The 15985-nt window shown below is 50.2% G+C and overlaps 1 long non-coding RNA gene across 2 annotated transcripts; it reads right to left on the bottom strand.

Moving 5' to 3' along the window:
- Positions 1-357: 357 nt before the first annotated feature.
- LOC112058951 (uncharacterized) lies at positions 358-13289 on the bottom strand. Of its 2 annotated transcripts, none has more exons than XR_002888128.3 (3): positions 13111-13289; positions 4672-4953; positions 358-1277 (listed from the first exon to the last, which is right to left on the bottom strand). It is a non-coding gene; the product is annotated as an uncharacterized LOC112058951 (long non-coding RNA). The 2 variants fall into 2 exon arrangements; XR_010592938.1 differs by lacking the exon at positions 13111-13289 and adding an exon at positions 7467-8346.
- Positions 13290-15985: the final 2696 nt, after the last annotated feature.

Here is a 15985-nt window from a genome sequence, read left to right on the forward strand (position 1 = left end):
GCTGACACTCATCCTTTCCTCTAGTGGTGTCACACCTGCTCTCCTGGCAGAGTCACTTGGCCGAGGTGATAAGCCAGGACACAATTGCATTCTTTTGACATAACTAGACATTTTAAATCACACTCGGATGTGGCATCTTCCCTACCATGAGCTGGCCCAGGGTCCACACTCCTGACTGAATTATCAACCCCAGCAAATGAGGTTCAGAAATACAGAGACGCTGCCAGCAGGAGGCGCTCACAGGCCCCGCAGTGGCACCGCTGTCCCCCTTCAGATGATGGGGAGGCGGGGGGGGGAGGCTTATAGACAGTGGAACTTTTTTCTTCTTTTAAATAAGATTAATTATTTATTCATGCACAAAACACAGGTTATTGTTTGCTAAACAAATCTGTGCGCCCGTCTGTGCGCCTGGCTCTGTATGTGCCAAGTGCCCTGTTTCAAAACAAATTACCTCACAACCATTTCATCACGCTTTTCCCCCTTTCCCCTCTCTGCTTCTGGCCCTCTTGACAACAGTCTCATCCCAAATGGGCTGTGTGGGGGAGCAACGGGGGAAGGGTGGGGTGGAGGTGGATGGCCCCTGACCCCAGACCCAGAGCCAAGGATGGAGCAGCCGCTCTGAGTTTTCCCCCAAAGCAACTGCTGGCTGCGGCAGCTGCAGACTCCAGAGCTCAGCAGCAGCTGTGGCCCAGCTCAGCCTAGATTTTTGGCGAGGAGAATCCGTTAGTACAAGGACCCATTCGCCATTTGCTTACCCTGTTGGGACCATCCAAATCTCCGTTTGCCACCTCTCCTCCTGTCTGGCAGAGCCAGACTGGCATGCCCACACAAGGGGAAGGACAGGAAAAACCCCTCAGAGAGAATTTTATATTTTTCAACTTTTGGTGATTCAGTTCATGAGGTAATTTTAGAAACAAATTCTGGGGTTGCGGCATTAGGAGCCTCTGTATCTCTGCAGAAGCCCAGACAGCAAACGAAAGCCTTGCTGGGCTCTGTTATCACAACGCCACACCGTTAAATGTCCTAAGCAATCTTTTTTTTAAGGAAAACAAGTCTTTAGAAACAGAGGTGACCCCCGAAGTGATAAGTGAAGAGGTTCACCTGAAAGTCTGTTATCAGCCATTTGTGCCTGGCTGTGCCTCAGATTTCTCATTTCGATGTGACGGCAGCTGAAAATTGGATAGATACTGACTTCACCTCAGACAAGACTTTCTCTTTTTGTCTTCAAGGGCAACTTGAGTGCTTTCGCCTCTGAGGTCACAGAGAATCATCGGAGGCTGAAAAAAAGCATTTGGGAGGAAAAAAATCACCATCACCGTTATTGTGTTTCGTAGCTTAATTATCAAAATATGCAACACAAGAGTGAGGAAGTCTGGAAAAGCAAGGAATGCACAAGTGTCGGGCGGTTTCATTAAAAATGCAGAGCGATGCAAGATTTCTTTGATAAGAATGTGCAGAAATTAATTTGCAGCCACGTGAATGGAGCAATTCAAGCTGAAGTTCCATCATGCAGCCCACTTAAAACTGACACCCGTGCACAGGCACCTGCCTGCATGACATGTGTGCTGCAGATGCCAAGAATATGTTGATGCTGAACTTTTGGTTTTGAACGTGTTTTGTGCTCTTGCAAAGTGCAGTCTGACAGCCCCGTAATTCACTTCACAGTCCTCCCTACACGAGAGCAGCAGGCATGGCACCAGGTTTTCCCCGTATTGCACCCTCCTTTCACACAGAGAAGGAAGTTCAGTCCCCAGGGCCCATTCCGTACCAGCCCGTAACAAAGTGCCAGTTGAGATAGTAGTGTATGTGGTTCAGACACCTGCTCTGAGTAGGACGGGGACCCATCACATTACACACAAGCTGCCAAGAAGCCAGCAGATAATGACTTGTGGTCACTGCTTGGCCTCGGTAGGGTTTGAACTGAATGCTTTGAGCCCAGACGCTCTCCTGTTGCAGAAGGGAAGTGTCAAAGGGGCACATGCAATTGAAGGAAAGCAAGACCACTATCTGGCTGTGGAACATGTTGTCAGCTCTGCAGGAAAAACAGGGTGTAGGAAAGCATATGGGCTGGGGCTTTGAATCCCCATTGTCAAGGGAGCTGAAACCTATGGATCCTGTGTTGGGGACAATGTACCACCTGCAGTGAGCCTACAGGTGCAGTATAGGTGAGTTTGCAAGGGAAGAGGAGTGGGCAGAGGACACTGCGAAAAGAGCCAGGGGATAAAATCCACCAAAGGCAAGAGGAGAACCAGGGCAGGTCCCAGAAGCCAGAGAGAAGAGGGTGGCAAGGAGGAGAGGTGATTCCCAATGTAAATGGCCACCCAGTGGCCAAGGAGAAAGAGATGGTGACAAGGCCCTTACCCTCTCCCTTGCTGAGGAGTGGATCTTGGAGGAGTGAAGAGGGTGTGGAGGAGAGGAAGCAAAGCCAATGTGTGCAAATGCTGGATCAGGGCCTTAGGCAGAAAGCAAAGGAGCAGAAAGGCTGAATCAGGATTATCAATGCTGCAGACACGCTTCCACAGGAATTATGTTTAGTTTCATAGTGGCAAACCAAGAGCTAAATACATTCTGGCTGACGGGTCTTCTCTGTCAACCTCCTCTCCCTTTCCAAACAGAACGCAAGTGAATGGACAAAGGGGAACATCCCCTAACGATTAATATGGACAAAGAACTCTAAGCAGGCCCTTGTGATCCCTTCAGTGTCAGTGTTGAACTGCTCTCCATGAAGGAGGGCAGTTTAGATCCTATATTAATTATCGATGTGTCACAAAGCAGAGTGTGTCGGACAGAGGAGAGATTTCCTAGTGCACAATGCCAAAATAATCTACACCACATTCTATGCTCCCATTGTCTTTGCTAACAATAGGTGACGCTTTTATCCATTAATCCAAAAAAAAAATCCTGGTAAGGCTCTCCCACAGCCTCTGCCAGTGACTGCCTTGGCGTGTCAGCAGCAAATACGCAGGCAGCCAGCAAAAGGGTTGTAAACGGAGCAGGGACTCCAGCCAGACCATTGCACAGAATGCAGCTGGGGTAACAGGAACCTGCCTTGTCTTGTCTTTTCCTTCGTGCCCAGGTTTAAGCAGCCTGGCACAGCAATGTGTTGGAATTAAAACCACTGGCCCCTGCTTAGTCCGAAGAGTGTGCGGCATACGGGCCCATATGGACACCTCGGGCTGACCCTATGTCAGTCATCAGAGCCACACCTAGTGTGCACTGGCAAATGAGGCATTGGTTAGGGATCGTTGAAAATGTTCCGTCGAACTTCTTGGGGGGGTGGAAAACTGGGTTTTCATCTCAACTAACGTTTGCATGGAAAGTGACTGAAGAAGTGCCTCTGAAGAAGTGAGGTTTTTACCCACGAAAGCTTATGCCCCAATAAATGTGTTAGTCTCTAAGGTGCCACCAGACTCCTTGTTGTTTTTATGGAAAGTGACTGTGTCCCTCACTAACGTCAGAAAACCAATAACGTTTTGGGTTTTGAGTTTTGAATTTTTTGATGAACAGTCAAACTTTTCCACTGACGATTTCACCAACCGATGAATGTGTTGTTTTCATAGACATTTTCTGCAGGGCAAAACATCCCATTGCCCAGCCAGCGCTGGTCCTGTTAAAAGAGCATCGTGAAAGGCTCAGACAGGCTCCTCCACACCGCACTGGTACTCAGCGGGGAGGCAGATGAGCAAACGTGGAGATGAAGCTGAGGAATCCAAGGCACAACACACAACCATTGGATGCTCGCTGCTCCCGTGTCTGGAGTCGGGATGCAACGCCCAACTCCACAAACGCTCGTTAGTGGGCAGTGCCTCATGCCGCTGGTTTTTATCATTGCACTATCGTCGCCCCAGGGCTCCTGTCAGGCAGCAGGGCCTGGCTGTGCTCGGTGCTGTACACCCCCTCACCCCCAACAGAGTCTCCTTCCTCCCCCAGGCTGCAGCCCTGGGGCTGGCACAGGGAGAAAGCCTCATGTGCCAGTGATAAACTCTGCACGATTTCTGCACAGTGCGTGGCCAAGATCTGCATGGGTTAGTGCCAGGCACAAAGTGCTGAGTGGGAGGGGGTCAGAAAGGCGCTTTGCTGGTATCAGTGAGAGCGCTGCTGCAAGGAGATGGAGGCAGGAGACGATTTCCTAGCTAAGGGCTTCATTTGCCTGCTAAGGATCACATTCAGCCCATGCCTCCTTAGCCAGGCTCATTCCCTGCTCTGTTTGCACCCTGCGCCCTTCAGAGTAAGGGACTTGAGACACACCCTCAGCTAAGGGACGCTGCCCTCTACCTAATCTTCGTAATGCCCAGGTGAAGCCTCTGCTATCTGTGTGATGGCGTGCCGCCCACTGTGCACAACCCAGGCTTCTGTTGGGAGTTATCTTCGTTTTGATTTTCTCAAATTATTCCAAACAGGAACATTCCCAGGAGACAAAGCAAAGTATTTCCCTTTAAACCCCACTTACTTTTCCCATTTCAGTTACCATAACAACTTGATGCAACTATGTATACGAATTCCTTTTCTCCCACTTCTTCCGAGCACATTGGCTCTGGGGCAGGACAGTGCAGAGCCTGCAACACCACATTTTTTTCAAACTATATTTTGCCAGATTTTTCTATAAACACCCACACAAAACACACTCTCAAAATCAGATATGGTGACTGAGAAGCACCGTGCTTTACTGACCTTCCCTTTGCTACTGTCAAAGGCGGAAGCTTCCTTTACAAACTGTGATGGCGAAGGGAGACAGCTACATATGTGTATAGCCTCGTGTCATTCGCCTTCTTAATGTTCTACGGGTCAAGGAATCCCTGGGGCACAGGAGTGCTGAGCAAGCCCCCAAAGTTTCTGGAGACTGGGTGCACAGAAGCATCCGAAGTCACTCCACTACTTGGATCTAGCAGATGGGTGTGAGGGTCTCAGAAGCACAGGCTCCCGGCAGGTTTCCAGCCCTCTTCTTGAGATTCTCTGGGGGAAACAAATACCACAACAATTGCATTATTTCACAGTTTCCATATTGGCGCCATAGTGTGGCAGAGAGAAAAACAATAGAGGAGATAAGACTTAGATTTCCTGAGCTGCAGGAGGGCTACCGGTAGGACATCCCAGGATTTCAGCCACAACTCGGTGCTCCACCTTAACACAGATGCTGCCTCTCCCAGTGGCTGGAGCCTCGGTAACTCTCTGACTAACTCTTCCAGTTGTTTGAGGCCAGGCCTACCTTTCTGTGGATGCAGTTTTCACCTACAATGTGACCCGGGGGTGGGACTCTGAAGATGCGTGCCTCTACTGCCTGATTTGTGGGGGGGAAACTGTGTCCATAAAACGTGATGCCGCCCCTAGAATTGTGCCCCTTAGAAAGCACAGAGAAAGTACCTCAAAACAGAAAGGTGAGAGCTGGAAAGGGCTCTCAACTAGCCAGGATCAGCAGCACCTAAGTGCCATTAGATCTGAAAAGTGGAGGTAAGTGCTACGGCTACTGGCATCTACTGGGGATTTCCCGCTAGCCCCTGGGTGGTACCATTTTGGAGCACAGAACTGTGAGCTGTAATCGCCGATGCTGCATGTGTGTGACTCGCAGGGGAAGATGTCCTTGCACCATGTGCAGCCCTGGAGCAATACGACGTACTGCGCAGCACGTCATTACAGACCGTTTGGAGGCAGGTGACATGTGCAGGTCTCTTAACCTGAGGACGCACAAAAGGGAAAGTGAAACAGCTGGGGGAGGGGGGCGGTTAGACACCCGGGTCTGGAGCCTGAGCGCCTTACTTGGACAGGTACTTTCCTCAGTCATTGGGCAAAACTCCCACTAACTGTCCCATGGCCTGGCCCCAGAACAGTCACATTTTCTCCCAATTTAAGTTGAATATTGACCCCTTCAGACTGGTAACCCCACCTCTCCCCCTGAACCTACTTCTCTCTAGGCTGGGCGCTGACTGCGTCCCCTGAAATACTGTTCGCATTCATCTTTGGACAGCTTGAGAAATGTTTCCCAACCACAGACACAGCTTGAAAGATTATGTCAGCTCAGCTACCTAGTTTCCTGGATAACCTGCTTCAAACGAGACCAAAGTCTCCGCAGTCTCACTTTATTGCATACTTAGAGGGTTGTATATTTTTCCAATACTTGGATTTTTTTCTTTCAAACCAACAACTGACACATTACTAATAAAAGGGAGAGTTCACAGAATAAACTTCAGCACATTAATTATTGAGAGATATAATCCAAATTTATTTAATGAATTAATAATAAGCCATAGGGGTATTTTAATAATGAAATACTTCTAGTTGTGTTTCAATAATTATGGCAGGCTTTCATAATTACACCGCTGCAGTGAAAATAAAATCAAAATCAATTAAGTGGCAGTGATCCTGTCCCAGGAGTGCCCTGTGCTACTGTATCCAGCTCAGGTTTAAAGGGCCACTAGGAAAATCAATGTTGGTTTAAACTTCCAGTGTCTGACTGCCACTTTGCTTCACCCTTGGAATGAAATTAGCATTCTCCCCCGTGCATTACTGCTCCTAAAGAGGAGAGAAGAAGCAGCTCCCCTTGGAAGGACGTGGAAGGCAGGCGCTCGCTCACTCTTACATTTATTTCTGAAAAACTCTCTGAGCTGGCGAGCTTCATGCACAGCCGTGCAGTGTTTAAATGGCTTGCTGTGCATCTCTGCAAACGGCTGGTGCCAGCGCTGGTCAAGATCAGAAATCCTGGGTCAGCCCCCAGACATCCTTGTTTCATACCAGTAAACGCTGGGTTCTTTTAATTTGTCTTCCCATTTTAAGCCCGAGGGCATCATGCTTTCCAGACTTTCTCTGCACCCAGAAGGGTAAGAAACATTTTTTAAAGGCAAGACGAGCGTCTTGCATGTTCACCTGACTCTAGGAGCTAGGCATTTGAGGAAAGGAAAACTCCCAGTATTGTGAGGCACGTGATAAAGCCCCAGCAATTTTCTCTGCCTGACTGCATGACTAGGGTTGAGTTTGGCTCACTGCCCCCTGGCTCGAGCAGCTCCCCAGAGCCCGGCATGTGCCTAGTGGGTTAAATGGGCGGGAACCAAAGCCAATGTGAGGAAAGACCATGCAAATATCTCCTGCCCAAGTTCTAATAGTTTAAAGACAACACCCATGTAATCTCGATCTGAAAAGGCAGCACAAGTGAAGCTTCTCCTGCCCTAGATCCCTCCCCCAGCCCAGCTGCTGTACCCTGAAGGCAGCTGGGCCCCTTTAAACTTTTCATCTCCCTGAAGGAAGTGAATTAGGAGCTGGAAAGAGCTCCCGATTCTGCTTCTTGAGTAAAGTTGTCATTTGCAGCAGCTGGGACGCTTCCCAAGAGCTGCTGAGCAGCACGGCGGGGCTGGAGGGGAACCATGGCCTTTCGGCGGCTCACAGAACTCTAGGAGCTGAGTTTCAAAGAGAAATTTCTGCTTCCCTGCTTGAGCCTGGCTACCAAGTTTTGGCAGCTTGGCTGGTTGGTACCTTACCTGGCCAGGTGATATCAGTCCTTGGAATGACCCTACCTCACACCTCTGTGGAGCACAGTGGTATTGCAAAGAGACAAGGGGGTTAGTCCGTTATAAAGGAGTCTGGCTGTAGTATAAGGATTACAGGAGCAAAGTGAAGTACTGCTGAGGTCAGCTTGCACTCCAGAAGTGCGGTAACAGGGAACACGTAGGTCAACGGGAAAAGCGACACTGTGCTAAACTTCCAGAGCAAAGCAAATTGTGCTGGAAGCCGAGAGAGAGTCTGTCAAAATGAAAACAAACAGATGGAGTTGAAAAGGTTACCAGAAAATAATGGATTGTGCATACATTTCTTTCCAATGTTTTTTAGGAATAAGACTGATTTCCAAGGTCCGGGCTCGGGTAACCCTTTCTGTGTCATAGATTTTATTTGGTCATTGCCATGAGAAGAGTCAGCTGCACGGTTCCCTGGCCCGGCTGTAGCCTGTCTTAGCTCCATCGTGGTACCAGGGCTGGGGGGACAATTGCTTGAGCTTCCTTTAGGCCGTGCAGGGAAAGTTCCCTTCTGCAGCTGGCCAGGTGCCTCCCTTACCACGTTCCATTGTTTGTGTTTAGACTTAACAGCAGTTAGACCCCTCCGCAGGCCTGTCCATGGATATCGGAGCAATTCCTCCCTGAAAAAAGCTGCAGACCAGGTGCTTCTAGCCAGTCGTTGCCTTGACATGGAGGACTTGACAAAGATATAGCCCAGAGGAGGCAGGGCAACACAAGGCTGATGGGTAACATAATAGGAAAGGGGGAGGGGTGGAATTTTTCTGTGTCAAAGATAACAGCCTTAAACTGGCAAAGGGAAAATTCAAGTTCTCCATTAGGGCAAAGCATTTGTAATGAAGAGGTCAATCGGGCAACAGAATAATTTATCCAGGGAAGTTGTCAGGGCTCCATCACCAGAGGTGTTTGAGAGCAAATGAGATTTGACACTTAGAGGAATAGGCAAGAGGGATTCCTGTGCTGGTGTGAAAAATATTTTTGTGCCTGAAGGAAATTTGCAAACAGGCAGTGGCAAAATGTTGAATTTTACCGGTTTCCCTTTTGTGTGTGTGACATTTTCTGCACAGCTTTAGCATCGTTATAACATGTGCTTAGCTGAGAAGAGTTGCAGATATAGTTTCAGTGAAGAAAAATAGATGACATAAATATTTGTGTCCTGTGTAATTTAAAGAGAGACCAATGTTATCTGTGACTTAATAATGACCATGTAATACATTCACCCTGCTACAGCATTGCTAATGGCCATCACTGACTCAAAACGACAACAGCTTTCCACGGTGATGTCACAGTATGCGGTTAATAACTCTCTTAGTTTGGACCCTGAATGTAGAATAATGCACTACACTTTCTGAGGGAGAGTTTGACAGAACAAACAACCTGTACGGCAGTTTCGAGGACAGGAACGCTGGCTCGGATGGTGGTTTAATGACAGGAGCACCTAAAGATGTCTCAGTGAGCATAGCGCTCATATTGTGATCTGTAAAAACCACAAGTGAACCCGATCTAAGAGAGTTGAACATGGGAGTTTCCTTGCCTGGACTGTAGTAATTATGCTCAGTAGATCCAAACTATTTGCAGGGAATAATTTAAACCACAAATTTTGCAAGGAGCAATAGGGCTAATTATGCACAAGTAGACTTCAATTTTGAAGTCTGTGTGTTTTATTCAAAAATGGTTCAGAAGAACATATTTCAGCCCATTGATAGCTCATGAACTCTTCATCGTAACGATTGCTTTGAGCATTCTGCTATGCATGCTGTGTGACTGGTCATGTAAGTCACACGGTATTTTTATGCTCCCTGATTGGTGACAGATGATTAAAACCTGCAAGGAGCTTTGATGGTCCCATGAACACGTCAGGCACAAATACTCCATGTGACTAGATATTCACAAGCGCTTGCTCAACCCAGGAGTGCTGTTGTGAGAAGAACTCTCCTGGTGTGGACGTTAGGTCTTGAATACAATTTGAACCAAGTTCATGGTTTTATTCAACCCAACAGTTCATGGATATTTCTGCAGCACTTGCAGAGCTCTGCAATTGCCCTGTTGCATTCCAGAGCCTATGCATAATTAGCAGCTACAAGGTGCTTACCAGGAAGTCCTACTGAGTTGCCTCTTCTCCGTGGAGAATCCCACAGAGACACCGGGCAACTCAAACTTCACAAAGGTGACCTCACGGAAAGGCTTGGGGAGAAGGAAGTAGCCAAGGGCACAGCCTGCCAGCCCCTGATTTCGAGAGGTACCCAGCCCCTACAACTCCACCTGAAGCCCAAGAAGAGCAGTGGGCAATCAGCACCTCTGAAAATTAGGCCCTTGTTGCTGTGTGCTTGTCTGTTGAGCAGCTGTCGGGTATCACCTGTGCGGGAGCCCAGCGGAAGTTAATGCGGCAGCAGGTATTGCCTGTTGACATAGGTATCGGTTAAGGATTGTGCCAGAAAGAGAGAGAGACAGGTCCCCTGTTCCTCCTCTTCCTGCCCATGTCCCCTCCCTCAGAGCTTCAGCAAAGGGGACCCTGTGGGGATTCAACCGCTTCCTTCCACACCCACTGCCGCTCCCTGAGTTCAGCTGGTCCTGAGCCCCTCCACTCACCGTCCAGGCCCAGCCATTTCAAGAGCAGCTATACAATTTGGGGCCTGGCATTAGAAAGTGTAATCTGCACAAGGTGTTTTCATTTCTCTCTTGCATATTAGGGGCCGGGTAGGGCCAGAAACACCTTTACCAAGAGCTATAGGGATCCCCACAGTAGAGTGGAGGAGACAAACACAGCGACGGCCATAGGCCATTGGCTGACAGGGGATGGATCACTTGATCGTGGCCTGCTCTGTTCATTCCTTCCTGGGCACCTGGCATTGGCCACTGTCAGCAGACAGGATCCTGGGCTAGATGGCCGTTCTTATGTGAAAGCTGGGGAAAGCCAGCAGGAATTAACTTGGTGCATGAGGAAAGAATGCAGGACCCTGGGCAGATAACATGTGGCTTTGATGCACATTAGCTGTGTTTGCAAATCTTCCCAGGATGGATAATCCACAGGCAGGAAATAATATTTATTCATGCCCATATTTTCCCCTCTCTCTAGTTCAACTTCTCCATTCTGTCTTGCTGCAATTGGTTGTCCTTAAATAGACTGAAGTGCTGTTCAGTAGGTCAATCCATTTCATCAAGTCATCCGGCTTGACCTTTTGCAGTATAAGGCAATGCAATTTATACTGCAAGTTAGAGTGCCTTCAAGCACTGCACTCATCCAATTCCTAGCCAGGAGAAAATGAGGGAGGGCTAAGAGCCAGCAGCAGGTTGTTCTAACCACTGCTTAGTGGCGGGGCCCTTGTTATAGACATGTCAGTGAAATGTCCTCAGCACCGATGGAGCTCTCTAGCAGTGAGCTGGAGCAGAAGAAGCAAAGCCTGGGCCTCATCCTTCAAACTCTTACTCAGCTCCAGAACCAGGGTCTGCAGGAGCTGGCCCCTGAACGGGTGCTCTGCCGCACCGTGCTGAAAGGCCTCGAGCCGACCACCATGGCAAGTTGGGCTCTGAGGAAGCTGCCCTGTCGGTGGGCTAGAAACATCGGCGCGCGACGGGGGCCTCCACGTCCTCACCCATCTGCGGGTTGAGTTGATCAGTTTGCGACTGATGTGCCTCCCCTTTCAGCCCGGCTCACGGTGGTACAGACCAGAGCCTAGAGCCCAATTCCCACCGGGGAGAGGAGCAGAAAGCAAAGGCCCTCGTGTACAGAGCCACCCTCCCTGACACACTGGCCATGCCAGGAGCAAGCCAGGCTCTGCACAGGAAATGCAGCAGCCTTGGGCTCTCGAGGGGACAGCGAGTTTTGGAGTCAGGGCTCCTCATCGTTGTCACCTGAACACCAGCCCCTGGGGCCTGGTAGCACCAGAGGCTCAGCTAACCTCAGCCAGCAGCACAGCTCCCCTGGGCGATGCCTTACCCCGGGGCCCTGGGGTGCATGCCGCCCGGCCCAGCACTGACTGTACTTGACATGAACATCTCCAGGTGCCAGCTCTTACGGCTCATTGCACACACCTCAGTCCCCTCGGCCATTGCCAACCAGCAGACGGTAGGTAGGGAAAAACGCCACGAAAAAACCCGTAATCCAATAACTAATTGCCTCTTTATGTGTGTGGTCTTATCTGGCCTTATCTCCTCATACCATGTCGGGCATCTTGTGTTCATAATCCATTTAGATTCTCCGATTAGAACCTGCTACATAAAGCAGATAGATGGCTTCCCCTTTAATACCTTCTTTACAAGAGTTTTCTTTTTCTTCATAAATCAACCGAACAGTCTGGGGGCACTGGCAGGAGCAGCACATGAGGGGAAAGCAGACACTGGCCGTTACTGATAAACCCTAACATCGGAACGATTCTACAGTGCAGCCATTATTTCAGAACTGCTCTCTGCTCCGGAGGTAGGCCAGATTTCCAGCCAGGCCTTGCCCCAGTCTCCTCTAGGGTTTGCACAACACTGAGCATACACACCAATGCACCTGAGGAGACGTGCCACTTGTTCACATCTCAGCCCCCAGGTTGTCAGTGCTGGGCCAGTGTCCTCTGAATATGGGGACTCACAGCACACAGGATAAGCGCAGGGAACAGAGTAGGCATGAGGGAGGGAAGCAGCTTACCTGGATTGTGCCACTCTTCTGGCAGAGCTAGGACTCCTGGGTTCCAGTCTTGGCTCTGACACTGACTTGTTCTCTAGCGCTAGACAACTCACTTCCCCTGCTACCTCCGTTTCCCCTTCCCTAAAATAGGACTAACGCCCTGCTTAGCTGACCGAGATGTGAGAGTTAGTTAATACCTGTACAGCTGCTTGAAGAGGTAAATCAGTATGTGAGAGATAAATATTCACTGATAGAGACCGCGTTCCTTTGTAGTTTAATGCCAACGGCTGGGACAGCATTTATGTGTCTCCTCCAAACTCCCAGTGCTGCAGCATGCATCAGGGTTAACAGCTGGGTTGCCCAGTCCCATGTAAGGAGCCAAGGCTCTTCCCTGCCTGCATAACCCTTCCTCCCAGCGAGCTGTCATCTGGGATATCCGTTCTGCAGGCAGGCTGCCTGGGATGGGGATGGAGCACTACAGCAGAACCTCAGCCTTCCCACTGCTGCTTTTCATTTGTGTCCCTACGTCATCGTTTAGCTGTTAGGACCCAAGAGGGATAAATCTCCTGGGAGAAGTTGAGCATGAGAGACGCAGCAGCTACAGGGAACCGGGGCAGGGTTCCTGGCTTGTCTGCAGTTCATAAGGGATAGACAGATGCACAGTAACTCAGAATAGCAGCGAAAGTCTTGTGCAATGTGTTGAGCAGGTTGCCCCTCCTTGCAGCATGTCCCCTGCCTCATGCTCCACCGCGTGCTCTCTCGCCATCACATTAGAAGGGTCCATGTACAGATAATTGATGCATTTTTAACTTGCAAATGCAACACAAACTTCCCTCAGGAACGTCTAATTCACATTTTAAGTAACAAAAGGGCTCAAATCCCTTTCTTGCCTACTTAGTCATGCTGCATTTGGTATAAGCGAGATGAAATGCTAAGCTCGGGGAAGATCAGAGAGAAATTGTCTGATTTCCACATTATAGGATAATTCCATGGCTGACTTACCCAAATGTGCAAGATGAGACACCACACTCAGACGGCATCCGCACCACACAGCTGAACTCTGCAGCTTCCAGCCTTCAGAGAATGGAAGAAGGAGATCACGGGATGTGGGAGGAATAATAGATGGAGGTCTTGGAGCTGCAAGAGCCAAACGCGACGAGGATGTGCCGACAACATTGTCTGCAGCACAAAGGGGACGTACTTTCAGCAGCATAGTCACTGCAAGGGATTCATGGAAACAAACTGTTTGGAAGGATTGAAAGAGTCTGGGAAGCAGACACTTGCTGTGTCTCAGAGAAACCGCTATAAGCTCGCATGTTCCAAGGGCTTTTATTAGCCTTCATGCTTCAGGCCATGAACCGCCTGCCTCCGGGTATCAGGAAGGAACCCCACATATGTAGCGCTCCTTCCTCCCGAGCATCATGCATCGGCAGGAGCAGGCACAAGAAGCCACAGCAGAGGAGCTATCGACTGTGATTCATTGGCTCCTGTCCGATAGATATTTATTCCTTGCACCCCTCGCTGCAGGGACCTCTGCAATAAAGCCCGTGCCGAGGTGCGCCACCCTACATAGGCTCAGCAGTCACCCACCACACAAGATTTTTGCCACTACTAGGGGCTTGGGTCAGATCCCAAACCTGCCCGTCCGCTCCCAGAACCCCAGGGAGTGAGACAGGCCACTCCACAAGCGAAGGCACCACAGGCAGCACAGAGCCCTCCACCAGCCCAAAGGTGATCCGTTTCCCCTGCCATGTAGAGGCCCAAGCCAGGGAAAACCCTGTTTGTGAGCAAGGGCATCAGGCTGCCCCACCAGGGCCAGTGCTGCAGGTCAGGACATCACCTGCACTACGGGAGAGGAGTGAAAAGCCCCCTCCAGTTCTATGATGTGGCACAGCACAGGGCTTCACATGTGCTGTCTGTGGCCCTTGCTCCAGTTCCCCACATGCTCCCTGCCCCTTGCCTAGTGCAGCCTGACGCTGAGCCTGGAGCACGCCAGGCACTAGGGACAGTCATTCTCCCCCACAGGCTCACTTCACTCCATTGATGTCATTGTTAGTTGTGATCTTACTGCTTTGAGCTATGGCCAAGGCAATAGTAGAGCTGCAGCTCCAATGGCTGCCCGCTGCTGCCATCTCACCCAGACAAGGCCCCCTCTGGTCTCACCTGGTGGAACGGCGTCCTACAGGCATGTGGGTCCAGACGTCCCGCCGCGCGCACACAGCTGGGCCAGCGCTGGACAGGAGGCTCCGTCCCTGGAAAGTCCCCAGGAGGGTCCAACCACTATAGCTATACTGAGAAGTGCAATTCCCACAGAGGCATGTGCAGGGTCTGCATTGCTGGGCTATCAGTTCCCGAACCCTCCGCAGAAGAGCCACTCGCAGCCACTTATCTCGAAACCCAGCACAATTTAATTATCAGCTTGGAAGGTATCCAGCAAAGCATCGAAGTAGACACATGCCAGTTGTTTAGGTATAGCAGTGCCCTGCTCATTGTGTTGGGTGGGGATTTCAAGAGGGGTTCACAATCTTTTCCTTAAGTGCTGTTATGCTGAACTCCTTCCTGCATGTTTCCCGTCCCTCCGGGCCTGGCCGCCAGCTGCTGGCAGTGGGGAGATTTTCTGTTGTTTTCTGAAGTGATTTAACAAATGGTGTGTTAAACAGAGAGGCACCAGGCCTGGCTCTGGCCTGCGTCCGGGGCTGCAGGGGTGAAATGCCGCCAGCCCACAACAGCCGTCGTTCACACCCACTTTGCCCAGCTGTAAATGACTCCACGCGGGGCAGGGCACACGGAGCCGAGTGGAGACACAGCTCAACCCCCCGCTTGCGGAGCCAGGGTTTCTACCTCACTCCACTTTTCAATGTGCTCTGAGCCCGTCTGCCCTGTCTAGCTAGCTCACGGCTACTGCACCTGCCGCCACGGCATCTCGGCTCCTTGCTGCTCCCCATTCCAGCAGGAACTACTCCACACCATTATCACAAGGGAACCGGCTGGGGGTAGCCTTGTGCCTCCGTTGTAAAGAGCTGCTTAAAGAGACCCACTTTGTGTGCTCTCCTGTGTTTATTCTCTCTTACATTCTGAGTCCCTGGAACAAACCCACCTTTTGTATGTGCTGGAGCAAAGGCTAAACAAATGGATTTTCCCTCATCTTCAGATATTGCTCCCAGCTTAAGCAATGCAACAGGGTGAAAAGCACAAGCCATTCATAATTAAACTATTATCTTGCAAGCCCCCCCCCCCCCCCAAACCATTTAGCCTTGAAGAAAAATTCCCCCCCACCACTGTATTCAGCTCAATTCTGAAAGCCTAACAGCCTGAGCGGTAACCAGATAGTCCAGATACTTATCTCAGCAAACCAGAAACTGTGGGAAGCGGTGGCATAAAGGGTGCTTTGTGAGTCGAGCATTGTTCCCATGCAGCTCCCGCGCCGCAGCCGACGCTGAGTCACAAGCACCTGTACCAGCCAGCGTTCCAGGCCCCTGCCCCATGCTCTTTGGGCAGGCAGTAAACAAGACAGTGTTTCAGCTGGAGCAAAGAGCTGCGTGTCTCTCGAGGAATGGGGCGGAGGGGAGAGTTTACTCTTTCCATTCGCAGAGAAGACAGCACAGTTTTGCCTATACTAAAGTTGCAGAAGATCTGAGGCTCACAGGTGTGGCAGGCTGAGAAAACAGGTTGTGCAACACCGCTTTGGGGCCCTTCCTCTGCCCCAGCCCACCAGATGTCAGCCTCTGGGTTCACTTTTGCTTGGCACAAGACTGTAGCATTGGTAAAAATCTTCTTTCTAGTGAGCTGCATGCAGGCAAAGCGCATGGAACCAAACAAGATTTGTTTCCTCCTCCCACAAACCCAGCAAAATGCCCAGCTGGCCAGTGCATGGCAG

This window comes from Chrysemys picta, chromosome 15 (genome assembly GCF_011386835.1).
Source record: "Chrysemys picta bellii isolate R12L10 chromosome 15, ASM1138683v2, whole genome shotgun sequence".
In the NCBI taxonomy this organism is placed as follows: domain Eukaryota; kingdom Metazoa; phylum Chordata; order Testudines; family Emydidae; genus Chrysemys; species Chrysemys picta.